A 6,531-nucleotide genomic window follows, 5' to 3' on the forward strand; every position below is an offset into this window, starting at 1 on the left:
TAAAATTAATAGTTGGTTCATCTTCGGTCACACAAATAATAGCAGTGACTCTGATGGGGAGGATACTATTAAATGTGCCTAATTATATACCATTACTTGATACTTAGTCCATTAATTAGGATTATGCCCCTTCAGATGGAGAAGATTACACATATCTAAATAATTTTCTATAATCATCCATAAAGAAAATTTGATCTAGTGATCCGCAAACAAACTCATCCGATATGGAGGAAGAAACTTAAGGCCAACGTGCAAATTTGAATGCATCACTTACAAACCAGTAATGGAGACCGTGAAATTTATTTAAATAATCTCTCTCCTACTTAGTTATTTAAATTGAGAAATTTTAACATGAACACACATCACAACACATAAACATAGCATCACAGCACATAAAACAACATATAAAGGCAATAAATATGAAAATAAAATTTTCAACTATTATTGTTGGGATCTTAGATGGCTAGAGGGGGGTGAATAGCCTCTTTGAAAACTTAAATACAATCTTTCTTAAAGAAAAACTTGTTAGCACAGCGAAAGTAGAAAACTAAAATGAAGGAAGAAAAACACACACAGCAGACACAAAGATATACGAGGTTCGGGGATAACTTGCCCCTACTCCTCGGCGTGTCCGTAAGGAGGACGACTCCTTGATCTTTCGGTAGATCACACCCCGGACAAAATCCGGCTAAAGATGTCTCCTTCTCGGTGGAGCAACCTCTCAACAAGTCTCGAGTATTATAGAATTAAGCACAAGACTTACAGTGGCTGAGAAGAATAATCAGATGAGCTTACAGCCACGCGGAGAAAAAATAGAGCAGAGAGCGCACAACGACCTTCTTAGCAAGGAGCTCACAGCTTCACCAACTTGCTTTCTCAAAGGATTGATCGAAAAGAAAACAGAGAATACAGTTCACTTTCTGAACCTCTCTTCTTCCTTCTTATGTCTCTCTGCTTTACTGGCTCGAATCACTGCCGCCTGCAGAATCGCTACTGCCAACAAGGCGTAGCCAATCACCTCTCCTCCTCATCTGGTTCTCTGAACCCATGCCAATGGAAATCACTGGCGTCTCTAGATACGAACCAATAAGTAGAGGTCAAACTGAGCGCAGCCCAATCGCAATCAGATTCGCCAGTGAACGTTGATGCCTCAAATGCATCTGTTGCAGCAAATCACAGTGAAAAGAGCACTTGTCTTCTTCTCTTAATGAAGCTCAATTTGAATTCAACCATGAGAGTGTGACCTGCAATCTGCAAGCTAAAAAGACTCACAGCAGATGGTTAAAAACAGATGAGTGAAAACAAATACGACAATCAGAAAAAGTGCATGCAAAACAAACAATACTGTGGGTCGGTCTGCAGATCGATCCACGCTTTCTGGATCATCGCTGATCAGTCTGGCAGACCGATCAGGAACTAATCTGATCGGTCCCCAGACCGATCAGATGTCGCTCTTTCCAAATGCGCACAGCTTCTGATCGGTCTGCAGACCGATCAGGCGCTAATCTGATCGGTCCCGAGACCGATCAGATGTCGATCGTTTCGATCGGTCAGCCGATCGATGTCGCCGATAACCAATCGATTCTTGATCGGTCGCCGGACCGATCGGTGTCCAGTTTCCTTTGGATCGGATCCAGCTTCTTGACTCAGTCCGGGTCGAGCCCTCTCTGACCTAGTCCGGAGAAACGAGCTCCCTAGCCCTCTCCGACTTCATCTGGTCCTAGAGAACGAGCTACCGAGCCCTCTCTGACTTCGCATGCCAAGCTTCCTTCTTGGACTTTTCAACACCAGATGTCCGATCACCTTTGATCCATCTGGATTTTCCCTTGCCTGACTTCACTCACCAGGACTTGCACCTAGCTTCACTCACTAGGGTTTTCACCTGGCTTCACTCACCAGGACTTGCACCTAGCTTCACTCACTAGGGTTTTCACCTGGCTTCACTCACCAGGATTTCCAATCTGCCTGGCTTCACTCACCAGGACTTTCAATCTGCCTGGCTTCACTCACCAGGACTTTCAATCTGCCTGGCTTCACTCACCAGGACTTTCCAACTGCCTAACATCCCAGTTAGGACTTCCTCAATCAGGTCAACCAAGTCAACCTAGATTAGTAATTAATCTAAGTTAAATATCTGATACAAACTTAAATCAGTGTCAACAGCAAAACAACATCCAGGTCAGATTGTATCAACAATCTCCCCCTTTTTGTTGTTTGACAACACGATTTAAGTTTAGATCAGAAATGCTCATATACCCATAATTTTTAGGGAAATCAGGATCCTCCCCCTAAGACGGATATACCTTAGTTATCTTCTCCCCCTTTTTCATATTGACTCGATGAAGTCAATTCATCACTTAACTTAACTTAGTCGAATAGGTGCGAATTAGGTAAGAGGATTCAAAAAGACTCAAAGTCATCCTCTCCCCTAAAATCAACCTTTCATTCATTTCTAAACTTAGTTATCTTCTCCCCCTTTGTCAAACACCGAAAAGGTACAAATGGGGTGATAAGACTCAAAAGACTCCCCCTTAACGCATACTGTCTTGCACCTAGAGTTCCCTCTAAGTGTATAATATGACAGTAAGAAAGAGATAATATACAATCAAGTCATGGCATAGGAACAACATATTAATATGAACTGAAGCATAAGGAAAAACGAGAAATGGACAAATGAATAGCAAAAATATATGAGTAGCATAAGTATCCAGGTCAGACAAAGATATCCAACAAATATCATCCAACATACAGACAGGCAAAATAACACATAGAATGTATCAATCAATTTCCTCAACACGAGGAACATCATCATCATCCGCAGGAGGCTCGTAACCCTGAGGCGGCATGCTGGAGCTCGAAGGTGGATGGCCCGAGAAATGCTGCGGAGGTGGGTAGTTGGCCATCCAGCCCAGAAGTAGCTACTGCGTCACCAGCTGCTGACTGCGCAAGTCATCGTAGCGCTGGTCGATCCGAACCAGCTCGGCGATCTGCCAGCGCAGATCAGGATCGGCCTCTCCATCGTCAGCAGCAGGAGGAGCAGCAACAGGAGCAACCTGTCGTGGAGGACCCCATGGTAACTCACCTAGTGCTCTTCCATCCTTCCACCGAACATCCCCATTTTGTCCTATGATTCCAGACTTGGAGAATGCCCGCTTCCCAAGTCTGCAATCCTGTCTGACCATCTTGACTATTCTACCCTTAGAGACATCAATCTGAAGGGTCTCGAGCCAATATGTAATTATATGCCCATAAGGCATATAAACAGTGGAGCTGCTAGGCTGAGAATAAGAGATGATCGAAGAGTAGATACTCGACATGATATCAAAATCGAGACGCCGACGTAAACCATAAAGCATAAGACAGTGGTATGGTCGGATCTCTGATAATGGTTTAGATGTGATAGGTAGAAGGCAGTTCGTGACAATCTTAAAAAGAATGTAGTCTTGAGGAGATAATCTCAAGGCTACAAAAGTAGGGAAGTCAACATCTAGCTCATCTAGTCCATCAGGTCTAGGGTGTCCAAAGAAATACTCATAGATAGAGTCAGGTGATACATCAAGTGGAGGAGGTAATGACTCTGGTAAATCAGGATAAATAGGAAAAGGATCTCCTGAACACATACGACACCCTAGATACCCAAAGAATTCTCTGATGGAGAAATCGATAGTTTATTTAGCGACTCGGGTTTTATAACCACCATCACTGTTCTGATGAAGATTATTATAGAACTCAGAAACTAGGTCAAGGTTGATGTCCCTTTCTAAGTAGACTACCGAGTCAAGTTTATAATAGGCTAGGGTTTCGGATACAGAGGGACAAAATTCATCCATGTACTTTCGATCCACAGATCGACATGGAAGCAGCTTGAATGTCCTCTGTTGAAATGCTTGCTCAAACTGGCGGTTCGGGAATCTTGAAGAAGAAGAAGGTTGAGGTTGGGAGGGTGCCTGGGACTTGGATTTCTCAGGTGACTTAGATTTAGAGGTCCCTTCACCCACTACTTTCTTTCTAAGGGTTATCAAAGTGGTAAAATGGGGCAATGAGTGAGCACCGGAGCCACCAGCACCAAAATATATATATATATATATATATATATATATATATATATATATATATATATATATATGGTGAGAAATGAAACCGAACTGCCAAAGTTTTAGAGAGGTAGAGAGTTACCTTGGTGCCATTGAACTTTTGGCTAGAGTTTCAGAGTGCTAGAGCTTCAGCTAGGGTTCGGCTAGAGGTCCGCGTGCAACGAGAAGAGAAAGAGTGAGGTGAGGGAAGGAGTCGGCTAGGGTTCTGCATGAAAGAGGAAAAGAAGAGATCGGAAAGTTTTAATGGTTTACTGATGGGTATACAGTTGATGAAATGATCGGACGGCTGTCCGATCAGGAGAAATCCTGACCGATCAGGGAACGTCCTGATTGGTCAGGGAGTGTTCTGATCGGTCGCGGAGACCGATCAGGGAGCTTCCTGATCGGTCCCTGGACCGATCAGAGGTGGATCAGAGGTAGAGCCTCCTGATCGGTCCCCAGCCCGATCAGAGGTGCCACAGAGGTGCCACAGCGTGCCAAGCCTCCTGATCGGTCGTGGAGACCGATCAGGGAAGCTCCTGATCGGTCCTCGGACCGATCAGAAGTCGATCAGTAACTGTTGATACGTGCCAGAACCACTGATCGGTCTGCAGACCGATCAGATATCGAAGAACTCTCCTGATCGGTCGTAGAGACCGATCAGTGTCTGATAATCAGTGACTTTAGTCTCTGAAATTCGTATCGACAGCTCTGAAACTTGGTTCAACAACTTCCAAGTTCAGAACCTAGGATCTGAAGAGCCCACAGATTATATTCAGTGATACCAATGAATATTTCCTAATGATGAGCTCTAATGATTTTGAATTATCAAGGGCTCGAAAGTTTCAGACACTTCATAACAAATGTGTTGAATCTCAAAGTTTCAAGAGAGAAGTTTGTGTTAGTTGTTTGCTGAAACTATGATTTATAGTGAACCAAGGTAATAAATCTGACTCAGGCTATCGGTTCACGATATATCCTTCCTATGAGTAGTTACAAGTTTGTCAAAATATGTCACATTTCTTCACCAACTTGTCCTATTTTCAAACAAAATCAGGAAGGTATCAATCAAGGGTATCAATCAACACATCAACCAGGTTAGATGATTTCTAGACACAGATCCAACCAAGATTCCTTGGTTGGAATATATGAGTAAGATCTAGGAGCCAAATACACATGAATTATGTAATGACCTTTCCCATACTCAATTTATGTCTCTTCAACCTAATTATTCAAGGGATGCATGATACATTTTGAATAATTTGGTTGATCCTAGCATCTCACTCCATTTCTAGCAAACAAAAATATTTTGTTAAACCTTATAGTTTGTGTGAGATATCCCCAAGTTGCCCAAATTAATTTTCCAATTTCTCTTGTCATTTTAATGGTCCTTATTGATCATGATGTGGTCAAAATGACTTATTGAGCCAAACACATTCCCAATTCCCTCCTTAAATGACTAAATTCATTTTCCGGAAGGGGTTTGGTGAAAATATCGGCTAAGTTTGACTTTGACTCAACATATGTGAGTGCAATGTCTCCCCTAGCTACGTGATCTCTAATGAAGTGATGACGCACTTCAATGTGTTTGGTCCTAGAATGATGGACTGGATTTTTCGTTAGGTTTATTGTGCTAATGTTGTCACACAACACTTGCACTCCTTTATATGAAAGTCCATAATCTTCTAGAGTGTGAATCATCCACAACAATTGTGACACACTCTCTCCCATGGCAATGTATTCAGCCTCGGTCATGGAGAGAGCAACACAATGTTGCTTCCGACTTGACCAACTAATCAACGATGAACCTAAAAATTGGCAACCCCCACTAGTGCTTTTCCGATCCAATTTGCATCCAGCATAATCGGAATCGGTATAGCCTATCAAATCAAAAGACTCCGTACGAGGGTACCACAGTCCTACTCTAATTGTGCCCTTGAGATATCTTAGAATTCTCTTAACTGCAGTTAAATGAGATTCCTTGGCACAAACTTAATATCTAGCACACATGCCCACAGCAAAAAGTATGTCCGGTCGACTAGCTGTGAGATATAGAAGACTACCGATCATGCTTCTATATTGCGTTAGATCAACTGGTTTCCCACTCTCATCATTGTCAAGACGAGTGTTTGTCGCCATTGGAGTGGACACTTCCTTAGAGTCACTCATGTTGAATTTTTTGAGCATCTCTTGAGTGTATTTCATTTGATGGACATAAATTCCATCTCGAGTTTGTTTGATTTCAAGTCCAAGGAAGAAAGTCAATTCTCCTACTAGACTCATCTCAAACTCACTTTCCATGTGAGAAATAAATTCATTCAAATAGCCCTTGTTATTTGAGCCACAAATTATGTCATCGACATATACTTGGGCTACAAAAATGTTTTCACCATCTCTACGCAGAAATAGTGTTGGGTCTATTTGACCTCTTACAAAACCCTTTTCTAGTAAATATGTT

Source organism: Zingiber officinale, chromosome 10B (assembly GCF_018446385.1).
Source record: "Zingiber officinale cultivar Zhangliang chromosome 10B, Zo_v1.1, whole genome shotgun sequence".
Taxonomy (NCBI): domain Eukaryota; kingdom Viridiplantae; phylum Streptophyta; class Magnoliopsida; order Zingiberales; family Zingiberaceae; genus Zingiber; species Zingiber officinale.